This window comes from Urtica dioica, chromosome 5, assembly GCF_054948205.1.
Source record: "Urtica dioica subsp. dioica isolate 48M chromosome 5, U.dioica_male_clone48M_v1_H2, whole genome shotgun sequence".
In the NCBI taxonomy this organism is placed as follows: Eukaryota; Viridiplantae; Streptophyta; class Magnoliopsida; order Rosales; family Urticaceae; genus Urtica; species Urtica dioica.
Window position 1 is genome coordinate 18,475,040 of NC_142760.1, and position 17,692 is coordinate 18,492,731.

The 17,692-nt window shown below is 46.2% G+C and overlaps 1 pseudogene; it reads right to left on the bottom strand.

Annotated features, from left to right (window-relative positions):
* Window positions 1–10,008: 10,008 nt before the first annotated feature.
* On the bottom strand, window positions 10,009–13,566 carry LOC149397578 (uncharacterized; annotated as a pseudogene).
* Between the last annotated feature and the right edge of the window lie 4,126 nt (window positions 13,567–17,692).

Genomic DNA, 17,692 nt, shown 5'->3' on the forward strand with positions numbered 1-17,692 from the left:
CCTCGACCCTCGTGGCCGGTACGAGGTCTTGAACGGCGAGGCCCTGACCCAACCAGGGGCCGGCCCAAACCGAGGGCCAAGTCAAATGCCCATGCAGCCGGCCCTAAGGCTTGCCTCGGCCATTGGCCGGCCAAAGGCTTGCCTCGGCCATTGGCCGGCCCAAGGCTTGCCTCGGCCAATGGCCGGCTCTAGAGCATTGCCTCGGCCAATGGCCGGCTCTAGAGCCTTGCCTCGGCCATTGGCCGGCTCTAGAGCCTTGCCTCGGCCAATGGCCGGCTCTAGAGCATTGCCTCGGCCAATGGCCGGTTCTAGAGCCTTGCCTCGGCCATTGGCCGGCTCTAGAGCCTTGCCTCGGCCATTGGCCGGCTCTAGAGCCTTGCCTCGGCCAATGGCCGGCTCTAGAGCATTGCCTCGGCCAATGGCCGGCTCTAGAGGTTTGCCTCGGCCATTGGCCGGCTCTAGAGCCTTGCCTCGGCCATTGGCCGGCTCTAGAGCCTTGCCTCGGCCATTGGCCGGCTCTAGAGCCTTGCCTCGGCCATTGGCCGGCTCTAGAGCCTTGCCTCGGCCAATGGCCGGCTCTAGAGCATTGCCTCGGCCAATGGCCGGCTCTAGAGCCTTGCCTCGGCCATTGCCTCGGCCGATGGCCGGCTCTAGAGCCTTGCCTCGGCCATTGCCTCGGCCAATGGCCGGCTCTAGAGCCTTGCCTCGGCCATTGGCCGGCTCTAGAGCCTTGCCTCGGCCATTGGCCGGCTCTAGAGCATTGCCTCGGCCAATGGCCGGCTCTAGAGCCTTGCCTCGGCCATTGGCCGGCTCTAGAGCCTTGCCTCGGCCATTGGCCGGCTCTAGAGCCTCCCCTCGGCCAATGGCCGACTCTAGAGCCTTCCCTCGGCCATTGGCCGACCCAAACTTGTTCACTCGGCCAAGGGGTCTTCAAACCACCCCTTGGCTGCCTATAAATACCAAGGCACCCCCCTTGGTCCAGGTAATCCATTCTTGAGCACTGAAACGCTGCCGAACTCGTACCTCGCTCGTTTCTCTCAAGCTTTGGCCTCTAAACACCCCTAAAACCTCTATACTCCACCTCAATCCCACTAATGTTGAGCGTCGGAGAGGTAAACAGGGGCACCCCCCCTGTTTCCCCTTTGTAGTTCACGTGTTCTCTACTCCTTTTCAGGTACTCTGACGAACTCAAGGGACATCCACAGCTAAGGGACGACTCGGGACACCGGGTCCGACACGCTCGAGTCAAGACGAGACCACTTGGTCCGGCCTTGGGTCTAACCGTCTTTGGCTCCTAAATAGTTGTCCGAAAAACAGCGACAACAATGACATATATCAATCAATCAAGCATATAATAGATAACTCACACAAACACATAATCATACATAAATTAAATCTATTAACTAATGCAAGTAAGTAAGGTTTACTTACCTCGATAGATGTTAATAACGTGAAAGTCTCCTCCGACCGCTCACGATATATGTGCCCCGAAATTTTCTATAATTATTGTATCGTTTATTATTAGTAACATAATTATAAAATATGTATGACTTTATAAATAATTCCACCTAGTATAATTATAAATCACATGTTTGCAACTTTATGGAATCAAATTAGTATTTAGACTAAACAGTACCAAAAATAAAATACTTTTGAATATAGAAAAACAAATCGTGTATATAATCAAACAGACTACAAAATAACTCTTATTCAAATATTTATACATATATATATATATATATATATATAAATATATATGCTATCTAAATTATTGTCTCCGTTGATATATAGTACTATATGCAAATACATAGAAAGAGAGAAATAAAGAAAATGTGGTGTATAGTGGCCACTTGAGTAGCGTGCATGAGATGATATCAAAATAAATAAGGAAAAGCAAGTGAGTGTATTTACCAATATTTACTTCAGTGGAAAAAACAGTAGAGATTATGGAGAGAAGCTTTATTTGTCCAAAACTTTCTATATGCGTTTATATATATACCAATGTATGCATATATATAGCATGCATGCAAAGTGTAACGTGGCCTAGAGATAATGAGGATAGTGTGTACAGAGGTATACTTTTGTCAAATATTTATGGCCACGGAAGAATTGAGAACTCAAATCAGTATGAAAATGTGTATAAATTTGTCAACCTTTTAACACCACCGTAATTTCCTCTAACATTTTTCACCGAACTAGCAAGGAAAAAAATATTATTGACAGTAGTGTTTGAGAAACCAACTATTGACAACTATCAAGTACATTCACATTACACCTCGGAGAAGAGAAAAAATCATTTAAGAAAATTTTGAATTATGTCAAAATAAAAATATGTTATGTACGTAAAAAGAAGTTATAATTATATGCACACATGTATAGACATAATATATATACACATATCTATTAAAATTAAAATTTTCTTTATAAGCATAATTAGTCACCATTAATTAATTTGGACACTTTATAATCGCTGGAGCGCGTCGGTGGATATTTCACTGCAAAACAAATTAATAACGATAATAACAATAATAATAATAATAAATATTATTAGTAACAATAGATTCCATCGTAGTTTAATTAGGCGTTACATATTAAGTTCTTCCCAAAGGTAGGAACAAAATAAACATTATTCAAGTTTAAAGTGCGGTCTTCAAAAGACAGCGTCACGGATCCCACAGCCTTTGCAGACACCAGGCTCCCATCACCCCATTTGAAACAGAACTCGCCTTCCTCTAAGCTTTTGGTTTTCTTGAAACCATTCAAGGATCAGCAAATATGGTTAGTAGCAGCGGAGTCTAGAATCCACGTTGATACATTATCAGCTACTAAGCATGCTTCGGTAACTAGTACAATACTATGTTCCTTTGCTTTGAGATAGGCAGGACAGTTCTTTTTATCGGCCTTGTAAGGTCTCTTCTCAGTTCTAGAGGCGGAGGCTTTGTGCTCAGTAGCATGTGCCTCTCCTTGATTCCTCTTTCTCTTAGTGAGACCTACAGCAGTGTGAAGTTCCATCATAAGCTTGGTAACAGTGTACTCTAGCTTGTTTATGGAGTAGTTCATCATGGAGGTATCAAGAGATGCGGGGAGAGTATCTAAGATAATATCTATGATATTCTTCCCATCAATCTTAGATCCTAGGATTTCCATTTTACTCAGATGACTAATGATCAATATCATAAAGTCTCCAACAGGAGTCCTAGCCTTCATGTGACAGTTCATAAACTGTCGGACTGCTTGTTGCCTTGTTTGACGCCCTTGCCCTCCAAACATCTCAAGGAGATTGTAGAGCATTTCGGCGGCAGTCTCGATGTTACGATTTTGCTCTTTCAGCATATTGTTCATAGATACCAAGATATAGCACCTCACAATCTCATCGGATCGAAGCCAGGCCGCTACGACGTCATTATCCTCTTGAGTTGAATCATCATTCGTCAGAGGAGGACACGGGGGGGTGAGTACCCATTTGTGCTTGTTAATGGTAGGTATTATGTCGAGGTTATGTTTCGAATCTATGTAGTTTTCGTTTTCGAGTTTGTTCGAGGAAAGAATGAAAGAGAGAGAGTTGGGAGACATATTGCCTATAAAAGTTGAAACAAGTTTATGATTAGTCTTTGGTTTAGGATTTAAGTTTGTTTAAGACTTTATAAAATCCAAAGGTGTTATGAACGAAATGACACTTTACTCCTTCGAGGGAAGGCCGCAACGAGTCTCCTTTCATAAGTAAATGACTCATCATTAATGCATAGCCAAGATGTCAATACATCAATTTTGACTAGCCACCTTGTAAATTGGTTTGATCACTCACATCCTTTCGCAGGGCCTCGAGGGAGGATTACTAGGGATTGAGTCTAAGTGTGTAACCAACCACTTAGTCCAAAAGATTGACTTTGAAAAACAATCCGCCGAGGGGAGGTCTTGTCATCATCGTCTCACTCTCGGACGTAGCTCATTGAGCAATGATCAGAGCAAAGCGCCCTTGAGTACTCTCATTTAAGAGAGGGCCACGAGGGTGACTCTTAGTCCGGCGACACTTGCACTTTTCATTAGTGTTGGGGATCGTGGGTTACAAACAACAAGTATAACCCTCCCAGTTAGTTTTTGGAGTTGGTTCATCGACTCTTATAAGTTCGGAAACAAATTTCCTAGTTAGAGAGCGACAGAGCGGACAACTAGAAGAGAATCCTAGATCGACATGTTCAGAGTAGTATTAGTGCATAAAGGCACTAGGTACATACTCGATCTTTTCCTATTTTCTATTTCGGGAAAGTGCATGAGGGAAGTGTGAACTTCAACTCACTCGAACACTTGAAAGTTTGAGATTACACATCTTTTTATTTTTCGGCTTGTCTACAAGGAGACCTCCCACTCAAATTTTCAAGAGCATATAGATTTTGAACATATGTGATATAGATATAGTTTTGAAAACATTTGAAAAATTATTTGATTTGGATGACAAAATATTTTCAAGTTTGAAAGTGAAAACGGTTTTTCAAAATTCAAACTAGTTTTGAAAAAATTCAATTTCAATTAAACTTTCAAAAATCAAAACATTTTAATCTTACACATCATGTTTATAATCATATGAAAAACAATTTTGCTCAAGAAAATTTTCTCATTAGAGTTCTATAACTCATGGTAGTGGGGTTTGAAAATCCGGATTTCTAAAAAAACTGGAGTTTCAGACAGCCGCGCACCTCAGAGTAAAATCGCCATATTTGGCTGCTCCGATGTCTTTTTGAGCCGAAACCGGTGGCATTGGACAGAGGACTAACAGAGCTTTAATTTGATTTAAGAATCATTAAATTTCGATTTCTGAGCAGAGAGTTATGCCACTTTTAATGCGGGTTTACTCCAGCTCGAAGAAAAAGAAATAAATTAAAGCTTGGTCCTTTTTAGGTGCGAAAAAGAATCGAGTGTAACGAAACGTTTTATGAAGGTTGTTAAAGCTTTTATTTGTGTTTTATTAGCAAGGTAATAACATGATATAAAAGAAATAACAACAAGCATAAAACGAATACGGTAAATAAAAGAAACTAGAAAGACAAGGTAACTAGTCACAAAATTTACCGAAATTTCTCAAACTTTTAAAACACGATTTTCAATATAAAAAATTAAAACCTTTTAGAACTGATTCTAATGTGTTTTAAAAACATCCCAAACTCATAGAAAATCAACATGCTTTTTAATTTAAAGACAAGAGCATTAAATTAAAAAAAAATTAAGATTACAATTCTAACTTGTCACAAAATTAGTAAACTTTCGAAAACGATTTTCAAGCTCATAATTTTAAAAACATGTACATGCTAATCTTTGACCATGCTAATCTTTGCGCCGGCAGGGGGACGCCGGGGCCAGCGCGCGCGCCGGAGAAAGCGCCGGGGATCGGGACGGCGCCGGCGGCGCTGGAGACGTCGGAGAGGACCTGCCCAGGCCGGGAGACGAGGCCCCTTTGCCCGCTGGTGGCCTGGGCGGCGCGCGTGTGCCGGAAACGGCCGCGCCTGGAGCAGCCGGTGCTAGAGGAGACGTGCCGGAGGAGGGCGACGTCGGGGGGGACGCGCCGACCAGGGATGACGCGATCTGGGTCGACCCCAGCTCCGGGGAAGCCCTACCCCGCCTGGGCCGGGCCGACCAGGCACTCGCCATGCGCGCCGACGAGGGCGAACGCCCGGGCGGCGCGAGAGACCCTGGGGCGGTTGCGCGCGGCAAAGCCGGCGCCGAAAGGGGCGCGCCGGTAGGTCTCGACGTTGTCTGGGCCGGTCTTGACGCAGGGGAGGCCTCTGCTCGATCGGCGGCGGCCGCCGGGTGGCCTGCAGATGACGCGCGGGAGTACAGCCCCCCGGGTGTCACGGGCCGACTAATTTCACTCGGTAGATAGTCGGGACGTGCGGCACTTCCGGCGCTTCGCTAGCAAGTCAGCCTACTAGATGTCTGCAAGACAACATGAGATAATGATCAGCCACGGAATTGTTGGAATTGATCTAGGGTTTAAGAAAATAATTAACGCTTCAGTAAGCGGCGGAATTTTAAAAATTTTCTTTTACAAGTAAAACGGTTTTTACTAACCTAGACAAGTGCAAGTACATGTAATTAAAAACTAATATGAGCTAGAAGTTTACTAACCTTTCTTGAAGCTTGAACTTTGAAGAAGCTTTTGGTAAGTTTGCAACGCTCGTCTCCCCTCGCAGCACGTCTCTCTTTCTGTCCTCGGCACCTCAAGCAACCACGAAAGTTTCTATCACTAAATCACTCGAAAAGAAGGAATCAGTGAGTGGGCACTTTTAAATACTACGACTTAAGAACGAGTCTCGAAGTCGCAGAGCTAAACACTAGGTCGAGTGAGGACCTAGGTGCCAAGACAAGAAAAAATCGAAAATAAACTAGAGAGAGAGAGAGAGGATTTTCGGCCAAGTTCTAGAGAGAGAGTCTCTCAAATCTCTTAAACTTGGATGAATTAAATATGAGGAATGGGGCTCCTATTTATAGGAGAGGTTTTACCTTCAATAAGGTAGTTTCCTCTTCTATAGAATATCACATATTCATGAGCAAAAATCCTTTATTTCCCATTCCATCTTGGGCGCCCAAGGCTGCCTCCTAGAGGCTTGGATTTGTTTCCTTTTTTGTTCCTTGGCTTGCCCTTTTCTCACTTGGCCGAAATTCCCCATGCATGTGTGGGAAATTTGTTTCCTCTTTTTCTTTTGGCAAGTATCTAAATACATTTATGCACAAAATAAACTCTCCTATTTCTCTATAGGGTAGGCGCCCATAATCTTCTAGAAAAGGCTTCTAGAATTTTTTTCACTTGTTTATGACAACATAAGAAAAGGCCCATTTAGAATTTTCAATAAAATTCTTATGAAATGAAATTAATTCACAAGGCCCAATGATCAAGTCATGGCCGAGTGACATTAAGTCATCAAATGAACTTGTCAAAAAATTTATTGACATTCATTTCATCCTTTGTCTCAAAAGACAAAAATACCCTTTTGACTATTTTCGTTCTTGTTTTGACTTAGCTTCCAGCTTAACTATTCCTATCGATGTGATTCGTGACAGTGACCTCATGGACCCAAATGAACAAAGCTTTAGCTAAACACTTGGACTCAAAAGTTCACAAACCTTTTCCAAGTTTAGCTTAATGCCAACTGACTCCACTAAAGAGCTGACACTGAAAATCTCTCGGTTCAAATGAATTTGTTTTCTACTCAAGAATTCGACCTAATTATGATGAGCGGATCCACTGAATATTATCTATGTTTACCCTTCATGAATGTCATCAGCTAGTCGGGATTTACTAAATTACCATTTTACCCTTCTAGTTGTTATTTCCTCAACTCCTTTGTCGCTTGTGAATAAGTTAGAAACAATGTATTGACGAGGAGCTAACAAGTCACATTGTTTCATCCAAAAGAGTCAGGACTCAATTTGGACACTGGCCAGTTCATTTATTCACACTCCAAGGAACAAAGCATGAGGTGACATACATTGCATTTCAGCAATCTTGTACATGAATTCCATATCTCTGAGAACTTCACAAAGTTACTCATGACAAACTCACAACTTAGTACTTCACCAATAGGCCTTGTTCGGAATCACATAGTGAGTCCGAACTTTGACTTTCTCAAATGAGAATACTAAGGTGTGAAATGGCATGTCTCATTTCAGGATTAAGGTAAGCATGATGCAATTCATACATAGTGACTTCGAGACATAAGAGGTTAAATGGTTTGTTCCTATATTGTCTCTAGAAGTGCACTGGTCAATTCAGTACCTTCGGAAGATACCTAGAAGAACTATAGAGTCCCCAACTCTCAATGCCTCATAACCAGACATCATAGATTCTTCTAACAATCATACTGAGGTCAATAGTCCTTTGACCCTAAGATTGCGAATATATCGTTTTAAGCAAACTACGAAGAGTTTGTTCATGCAAATCTACATTTGTCTCTTCGTAAGTTGTTAAGTTTGTTTATGGACTAAAAGACTAAGGTTTTATCATAAAGCTTCAAACAAAGAAAGAATGAATGAACGTTTCAACTTTATTAATGAATAGATAGGCAATTACAAGCAAGAGTCTTCATGAGACTTTATTACATCAAATGTACAAAATAAAGACTACAACTCTTCTTGTGGGCACCATTGACAACAGGAATAACATTGTAACGAGATATTGGGACCACATCATTCACACACACACGAGAACATATCGACAAGCATACGTATAAACAAGCCAACAATCAAGCAATCATTCATAGGGACACGGCACAGCAAACACAGAAGCAAAATGAGTCTACTTGTTCATTGATATCAAACGGGAAGGTTACACAGCAATTATGATATCCCCGGTGGTGGACTAAGGATCCTTGGGCTAGTTCCTCTCCTGCCCTTCCACCACCCTCCCCTAAAGAAGGAAAACGAACATTTGGCAAAGTGACTCCAGTAAACGTTAAATTTCTGGAGAGCAAAAAGGAGGTCCCTAACATTCACCCCCACTAATTTTATCGATGCCCTCATCGGGCTTACAAAAGTAAATCCTAAGTACAATCTACCCAAAATACATAAGGATGGGCAAGAGGCCATGGGTTTACTTACGACCCTGGACGAACTTGCCCTTCTCAAAAGAACCTAGTACTCTACCCCCTCCCATGGCCGGAGTTGTCGATGTCGACGGCAGATGGCGAATTGCTTCCTTGAACTCTTCAATCTTGTGCTTGAAGTCTTCTAAGTCTTCTGCACACTCCCAGGTTGATTCTTCGTCTCATGCGTCTTTCCACTTCACGAGTAGCTCCCAATGCCATTTGTGATGGATCTTGACATAGCGGTCCGCGAGGATAGTGTCCACCTCCATGGTAATCTTCTTGCTGCGTGGCCCCTTCATGGGCGGGTGCTTGTCTTCATTCCGGGACGCGTCTTCTTTGTCGTGGCGGTAGGGTCTCAGGTTGCTGACGTGGAAGACCGGGTGCATCTTCATCCAGGGTTTGGTGTCGAGCTTGTAGGACACCTTGCCCACCTTCTCAAGCACGGTCAGCGGGCCTTCGTATCTTCGGAACAGGCGTTTGTCTCTTGCTTGGCGATATATCACTTGTTCGTTCATCAGGTTGAGGAGGACTCGATCTCCCACTTTGAACTCGAGCGGCCGCCGATCTTGGTCTGCCCACTTCTTCATTCTCTTCACAGCCTTCTCTAGGTATGCGCGGGCAATCTCGTGGTTGTCTCCCCATTCCTTGCTAAATCCGTACGCCCGCGGATTCTTGCCCACGTATTCTCGAATCGAATGAGGCATCAAGGGTTGTTGACCTTGGACTATCTCGAAGGGACTGAGAGACGTGGCCGAGCTTTTGCGAGCGTTAAAGCTGAATTGAGCTACATCTAGTAATTGCGGCCAATTACGTTGATTCTCATTGATGAAGTGGCGCAAGTACTCTTCTAACATCCCGTTGAAACGTTCGGTCTGACCATCCGTCTGGGGGTGGAAACTTGTGGAGATGTTTAACCGTGAGCCGAGAAACTTGAATAACTCACTCCAGAAAGTTCCCGTGAAGCGAGGGTCTCGATCACTCACAATGTGCTGAGGTATGCCCCAATACTTCACTACGTGGGTGAAGAACAGGCGGGCTGTCTCTTCGGCCCCACAATACTTGCTCGTTGGGATGAAGGTGGCATACTTGGAGAACCGGTTGACCACAACTAGAATGCATGACAAGTCTCCAGTCTGTGGGAGGCTCGTAATGAAGTCTAGCGAGATGCTTTCCCAAGGCCTTGTTGGGATGGTCAACGGCTCTAGAAGTCCGGGGGTCTTCTTTCTCTCGATCTTGTCTTGTTGGCAGATAAGGCAAGTTCGGGTATGGTCTTGAGCATGGGACTTCATCTGAGGCCAATAGTAGGCTTGCTTAAGGAGGGCAAGCGTGCGGTGCCACCCAGGATGGCCGGCCCACAACGTGTCATGGCACTCCTTCAAGAGAGTCTTCCGTAAGTCATCCGCCTTTGGGACGAACAAGCGGCGATATTTGGTCAACAGGAGCCCATCTTCGATCCAAAATCGACGTGATTTCCATTCCTTAACCAGGGCCATGATGGCGGGGCGACTGGGTCTTTCTCGAGATTTTCCTTGATGCGAGCTCGGATCGGAATGCTTACTTGACTTGTAGACAATGGGGCAAGCATCTGTATCGTGGCAAACTCCGCTTTCCTGCTCAAGGCATCTGCAGCTTGGTTGGTGCTCCCCGAGCGGTGTTCAAAGCGGAAGTCGAATTCCGCGACAAACTCCTGCCACCGCGCTTGTTTCGGGGTGAGTTTGGGCTGGGTGAGGAAGTGGCTCACTGAAGAGTTGTCCGTCTTCACAATGAATTTCGAACCCAGGAGGTAATGCCTCCAAACTCGCAGACAATGTATCACCGCTAGGAGTTCTTTCTCTTGTGCGGCATATCTTCGCTCGGCATCAGATAGCTTGCAGCTTTCGTAAGCTATGGGGTGGCCATCTTGGACAAGCACACCACCCAGGGCGTAGTCTGAAGCATCGGTTTGCACTTCGAAGGGCTTCATGACGTCTGGGAGGGCCAGGACTGGATCATACATCATCGATTCCTTCAGATCTTCGAATGCGCTTTGGCATCGAGAGTTCCAATCCCATACCTTGTCTTTCTTTAGCAGCTCCGTGAGTGGGGCTGCCCTTCTTGAATACCCTTCTACGAACTTTCGGTAGAAGTTGGCCAGGCCGAGGAACGAGCAAAGTTCCTTTACATTGGCTGGGACTTTCCAGTCTCGGATGGACTTCACTTTGTCCATGTCCATGCGGATACGTCCCCGCTCGATTATGTGCCCGAGGAACTTGATGCGCTCTTGCGCAAACGAGCACTTCTCCTTCTTCACGTATAGCTGGTTCTCCCTCAGCTTTTGGAAGACCAACTCGAGGTGTTTCTGGTGCTCTTCTAACGTAGTGCTGTATACCACAATGTCATTAAGGTATACTACCACGAACTTGTCGAGAAATCCGTGGAACACCTGATTCATCAACGTGCAAAAGGTAGCTGGCGCATTGGTCAACCCAAATGGCATCACTAGGAACTCAAACGCCCCATATCGGGTGACACAAGTGGTCTTTGCTTCGTCGCCCTCTGCAATCCTCACTTGGTAGTAGCCTGATCGCAAGTCCAGTTTAGTGAAATATATGGCTTGACTTAGTTGGTCGAACAAGTCGGCGATCAGGGGGATCGGGTAGGTGTTGCGCACGGTCAGCTTGTTCAATGCTCGGTAGTCAATGCACAACCGCAAGCTCCCGTCTTATTTCTTCTGGAACAACACTGGGGCACCAAAGGGTGCTTTGGAGGGCTTGATGAAGCCCGCTTCGGACAACTCGTTTAGTTGTTTTCTAAGTTCTTGAAGTTCTGGGGGTGCCATCCTGTAAGCCGCTCTGGCCGGAGGCTTGGCGCCCGGGACGAGCTCAATCTCATGGTCTATACTTCTTCTTGGCGGTAGTGACTTCGGGAGGCAATCGGGCATCACGTCTTGGTACTTCGCCAACAGTTCTTGTATCATGGGGGGAACGGGTTCACCCCCACCATCTTCGAAGGCGGCGATAGCTGCGATAAACGTGGGTTCTCCTCGACGCACTCCCTTCTTGAATTGCAACGCAGAGATGAGTCTCGTCGCTACACTCTGTTTGACTCTGGCAGGCACTATGGCGGGTCGTTCGCCCATTATGACTAGGGCGTTTGCTGTGGGGATGGGAATTCCTCCATTCTCAATGAGGAACTCATTCCCGAGCACGATGTCGAAATCGTCCATCTCTACTGCGATAAGGTCCGTCTGTCCCTCCCACGTCCCCATCTTGAACTTCACTCGTCGGGCCACTCCGGACGTGGGTCTTGCTTCTGAATTAACGGCTTTCATTCGACCATTATCTTTGTCCAGGGAGAGGCCTAGGCGTTTTGCTTCGGCTTCGGATATGAAGTTGTGGGTTGCTCCCGTGTCGATCATCACACTCTTCGCAAATTCCCCATTTACAAGAGCATCCACGTACATAAGCCCCTTTTCGGCAGGCTTCTTCGGGTCCACGCCTTGTTTCTTGAGTGCATTAAGGAGTCTAACGGCACCCATCTGGACAATCTCCTCCCCGTCTCCTTGTTCTGCTTCAGTTTCGTGCATCTCGGCCTGGACCTCGGCTTGGAGAGCCGTCAGGCGGCAGCGGCCGGGGCAATGGCGGACATTGTGGGGACCTTTGCATAGGAAACACGGCCCTTTCCTGACTTCACCCTGAGTGTCTTCGACTTCAGCATTCCTTGTGGGAGGTCGTGGAGGAGGGGCAGGTCTCGGGTTGAATTGCTTCTTCTCCCAAGTCTGCGTTGTCCCCCTCGGTGCTCTACTCGGGCCCATGTGGCTCGGGTTTGGGTTCACTTGTGGTCTCTTTGCTTGAGAGGGCTCGGCTGAGAAGTCAGTGAGACGTTCAGCGACAGCTTGGCAAGCAGCAAGGGTCTGCAGATTAAGGCGGTGCAGTTCGGTCCTCGCCCACGGTTTCAACCCGTCAAGGAACGCGAAGACTTTGTCTTTCTCGGACATATCGCTAATGTCTAGCATAAGGGTCGAGAACTTCTTCACGTACTCTCGGACATTGCCCGTTTGCTTTAGGTCTCTAAGGTTCCGTCTTGCCCTATACTCGACATTATCGGGGAAGAATTGGGCGCGGAGTTCTCTCTTCATGTCGTCCCAAGTGTTGATGGCTACTTCGCCTGCTTGGATCGCACGGTGCTTGGTTCTCCACCATAGCTTGGCATCATCCGTCAAATACATCGAGGCTGTGATCACCCGAGTACCCTCTTCGGCATTGACCGCACGAAAGTATTGTTCCATGTCGAAGAGGAAGTTTTCCAACTCCTTTGCATCTCGGGTGCCATCGAAGTGTTTCGGTTCGGGGACTCGGGGACGGCCAAATTCGGCAGGGGCCGGACCCATGGGTTGGTTCCCCATGGCCCGGATTGTGACGTTGATGGTGGACCTTATATCCAGTAGTTCTCTTTGGAGAGAATCAATAGCATCGTGCGTGTTCTCCTCGAGATCTTGCATCCGATTCGCTAGACGATCTCCCATTCCTGGCTCAGCCGCAACTCGCGGTGAAGAATTCGAGTCGCAAGGAAAACGATCCCTGCGCTCCAGGGCATTTATTCTCTCTGCCAGGGTATCGAATCCTGCTTCGAAATCGGCCATTGGGTCGTGGTGTTCTCGCCGCTCTAGGGCGAGTATTCGGTTGGCAAGGATCTCGACTCTTTCGGACAAGTTGAGCACACTTGTTTCGATGGTTGAGTGCCGCGGGGAATGATTTGCTTGTTCAATTTGAGAGAGGCGCTCGATGATAGCTTCTAGCTTTGCCTTGGCTTCTTCGACAGACGGGCCGAGGGATTCGGTCTTTCGCATCGCCTCTTCGAGTGGCTTCACCCTCTCGATGAGATTTTCGATGTCGATGGTCTGCAGGTTCTCTTGTATGTCGTGGAGTCTTTCTTCAATCGCATCAACGCCCCCAATGCGGTGTTCCAGAGCATCGAGGCGTTGAGTGTTTGTGGGTCTTTGTGGAGCCATCTCGTTCTTCCAATGCTTCTCTTTGTGGCTCTGATACCAACTGTCACGGGCCGACTAATTTCACTCGGTAGATAGTCGGGACGTGCGGCACTTGCGGCGCTTCGCTAGCAAGTCAGCCTACTAGATGTCTGCAAGACAACATGAGATAATGATCAGCCACGGAATAACATTGTAACGAGCTATTGGGACCACATCATTCACACACACACGAGAACATATCGACAAGCATACGTATAAACAAGCCAACAATCAAGCAATCATTCATAGGGACACGGCACAGCAAACACAGAAGCAAAATGAGTCTACTTGTTCATTGATATCAAACGCGAAGGTTACACGGCAAGTTTGATATCCCCGGTGGTGGACTAAGGATCCTTGGGCTAGTTCCTCTCCTGCCCTTCCACCACCCTCCCCTAAATAAGGAAAACGAACATTTGGCAAAGTGATTCCAGTAAACGTTAAATTTCTGGAGAGCAAAAAGGAGGTCCCTAACACCGGGCCTGGGTGCGCCGGCGATGGCGCGCGCCGCCGGAGGATCGCTGGTGCTGGGAGACACCGCCAAGGGAGGGGCCGGCGCCGGGCAGGAGGTGGCGCCGCCAGGTAGCCCCGACCAGGGGGCGGCTACTTGCCCAGCCCTAGGGCAAACACTAGGCCTCATTGGGCCGGGCTTGGGCGAAGAGAGTGCAGCCGGCCAGGACCCGGGCTGGGCCGGTGCGCGCGAGGAAAGCCCAACCGGCTGGAGGCCGGATGGGGCCGCTAGGCTGTGCGCGCGAGGAGGGCCCAGCGAGCCGTGAGCTAGGCCGGGCTGGTGGGCCGGACGCGCCTGGGACAAGCGCTGGGACGCCCGGGCAGGCCTCAAGTGCCGGAGACCCGACTGGCCGATAGCCGGGCCGGGCCGACGGGCCTGACGCGCGCGCTGAAGGCCGGAGGTCGCCTGGGCCGCGCGTGGAGCAGCCACCCAGCCAGGAGACGGGCTGGGTCCTCGGGCTTGACGTGCACACGGGAAGGAGCGTTGCCGGCCACAGGATGGGCCGGCCTGATGGCGGTGACCCGGCCGGCTGGCAACCAGTCGAGCGCTCGGGCAACGTCCCGGACTCCGAACACTCCGGTGACTCATCGAGCCGTCGTGCAGCACCTATGGCGAGGGTACTTTCTTCCACTGCGCGGGAGGAAACGCGGACCTCAACCTTCCCGATAGGAGAGTCAGTCGTGCGGGGCAACCTCGACTGCTAGGGTGTCGATGTCCCGAGCTTGATATCCATCGCCAGCTTCAAGAGCCTCAGGAAACGCTGCAGCATTCCGGATTCTGTGTCAATCCTCAGACCGCTAGCCAACGATCTTCCGTCCTGCCCTCGAAGGGGGTATGCCGCGGTCCACGAGGCGAGTCTTCGCGGGGGACTAAGGTTGCCTTTTCAACTGGTTATCCAGGAGTTGTTAGTTCGACTGGGGGTGCACGCTTTACAGATGTCCCCGGCCTTCTACCGGCTGGTCGCGGCGTGCCATATGATGCTTTATCGGGCGAAGAAGAGGGCCGTCACCGTCGACGACATCCAGGACCTCATGACGATACGAGGGGTGCCGGGGAAGCCGGGCTTCTACCTAGCGCTACATCGTAAGCGCTTCGTCATCATTAGCTGTTGTCAATGGTGCCCACAAGAAGAGTTGTAGTCTTTATTTTGAACATTTGATGTAATAAAGTCTCATGAAGACTCTTGCTTGTCATTGCCTATTCATTCATTAATAAAGTTGAAACGTTCATTCAATCTTCCTTGTCTGAAGCTTTATGATAAAACCATAGTCTTTTAGTCCATAAACAAACTTAACAACTTACGAAGAGACAAATGTAGATTTGCATGAACAAACTCTTCGTAGTTTGCTTAAAACGATATATTCGCAATCTTAGGGTCAAAGGACTATTGACCTCAGTATGATTGTTAGAAGAATCTATGATGTCTGGTTATGAGGCATTGAGAGTTAGGAACTCTATAGTTCTTCTAGGTATCTTCCGAAGGTACTGAATTGACCAGTGCACTTCTAGAGACAAGATAAGAACAAACCATTTAACCTCTTATGTCTCGAAGTCACTATGTATGAATTGAATCATGCTTACCTTAATCCTGAAATGAGACATGCCATTTCACACCTTAGTATTCTCATTTGAGAAAGTCAAAGTTCGGACTCACTATGTGATTCCGAACAAGGCCTATTGGTGAAGTACTAAGTTGTGAGTCTGTCATGAGTAACTTTGTGAAGTTCTCATAGATATGGAATTCATGTACAAGATTGCTGAAATGCAATGTATGTCACCTCATGCTTTGTTCCTTGGAGTGTGAATAAATGAACTGGCCAGTGTCCAAATTGAGTCTTGACTCTTTTGGATGAAACAATGTGACTTGTTAGCTCCTCGTCAATACATTGTTTCTAACTTATTCACAAGCGACAAAGGAGTTGAGGAAATAACAGCTAGAAGGGTAAAATGGTAATTTAGTAAATCCCGACTAGCTGATGACATTCATGAAGGGTAAACATAGATAATATTCAGTGGATCCGCTCATCATAATTAGGTCGAATTCTTGAGTAGAAAATAAATTCATTTGAACCGAGAGATTTTCAGTGTCAGCTCTTTAGTGGAGTCAGTTGGCATTAAGCTAAACTTGGAAAAGGTTTGTGAACTTTTGAGTCCAAGTGTTTAGCTAAAGCTTTGTTCATTTGGGTCCATGAGGTCACTGTCACGAATCACATCGATAGGAATAGTTAAACTGGAAGCTAAGCCAAAACAAGAACGAAAATAGTTAAAAGGGTATTTTTGTCTTTTGAGACAAAGGATGAAATGAATGTCAATAAATTTTTTGACACGGTCATTTTGTGACATGTTTCACTCGGCCATGACTTGATCATTGGGCCTTGTGAATTAATTTCATTTCATAAGAATTTTATTGAAAATTCTTAATGGGCCCTTTTCATGTTCTCATGAATAAATGAAGAAGCTTCTAGAAGCTCCTTCTAGAGACATGTTGGGCGCCCAACATACCTAAGGAAAGAGAGTTTATTTTGTGCATAAATGTATTTAGATACTTGCCAAAAGAAAAAGAGGAAACAAATTTCCCACACAAGCATGGGGAATTTCGGCCAAGTGAGAAAAGGGAAAGCCAAGGAACAAAAAAGGAAACAAATCCTAGCCTCTAGGAGGCAGCCTTGGGCGCCCAACATGAAATGGGAAATGAAGGATTTTTGCTCATGAATATGTGATATTCTATAGAAGAGGAAACTACCTTATTGAAGGTGAGACCTCTCCTATAAATAGGAGCCCCATTTCCTCACAATTCATTCATCCAAGTTTAAGAGATTTGAGAGACTCTCTCTCTAGAACTTGGCCGAAGTCCTCTTCTCTCTCTCTCTAGTTTATTTTCGGTTTTCTCTTGTCTTGGCACCTAGGTCCTCACTCGACCTAGTCTTTAGCTCTGCGACTTCGAGACTCGTTCTCAAGTCGTAGTGTTTAAAAGTGCCCACTCACTAATTCCTTCTTTTCGAGTGATTTAGTGATAGAAACTTTCGTGGTTGCTCGAGGTGCCGAGGAAAGAAAAGAGAGACGTGCTGCGAGGGGAGACGAACGTTGCCAACCTTCCAAAGGCTCATCAACGTTCAAGCGTCAAAAAGGTTAGTAACTTTTATAGCTCATATTAGTTTTTATTTACATGCATATGCTCTTGTCTAGGTTAGTAAAAACTAGTTTTACTTAAAAAGAAAAATTTTTAAAATTCCGCCGCTTAACGAAGCGTTAAACTTTTTCTTAAACCCTAGATCGATTCCAACAAATGGTATCAGAGCTATGGTCAAAGGAATGCATGTGCATGTTTTTAAATTATGAGCTTGAAAATCATTTTCGAAAGTTTACTAATTTTGTGACAAGTTAGAATTGTAATCTTAGTTTTTTTTTAATTTATTGCTCATGCCTTTAAATTAAAAACCATGTTGTTTTTCTATGAGTTTGGGATGATGTTAAAACACATTAGAATCAGTTCTAAAAGTTTTTAATTTTTTATATTGAAAAACGTGTTTTAAAGGTTTGAGAATTTTCGAGTAAATTTTGTGACTAGTTTTGTTTTCTTGCTAGTTTCGTTTATTT